The sequence below is a fragment of the Nanorana parkeri genome, unplaced genomic scaffold, assembly GCF_000935625.1.
Source record: "Nanorana parkeri isolate BGI_ZX_2015 unplaced genomic scaffold, ASM93562v1 scaffold181, whole genome shotgun sequence".
NCBI classification, from domain to species: Eukaryota; Metazoa; Chordata; class Amphibia; order Anura; family Dicroglossidae; genus Nanorana; species Nanorana parkeri.
In genome coordinates this window covers 584,412-584,685 of record NW_017306449.1, presented here as the reverse complement: position 1 = coordinate 584,685, position 274 = coordinate 584,412, and positions in this window count along the sequence as shown.

The following is a 274-nucleotide window of genomic DNA, read 5'->3' as shown; positions in this document are numbered from 1 at the left end:
TGTGATGAAACCAATAAAAATGTATATGATAAAAAAAAAAATGTAATTAAGGTAGGCAGGGAAGGCAAAATATGAGCAGATTAAACTTCAGCAATAAAGAAACTAGGGCAGCAGCTAACGATTATTTTCATAATCGATTAGTTGGCCGATTATTAAGTTCGATTAATCGGTTAATCGGATAAAAAAGAAAAAAAAGGCTCCAGTGATGGACTACTAGTTTGTATTGAGATTGTAGTCCATAACCGGAGCAAGCTTGGCGCGGTGGAAGTAAAAA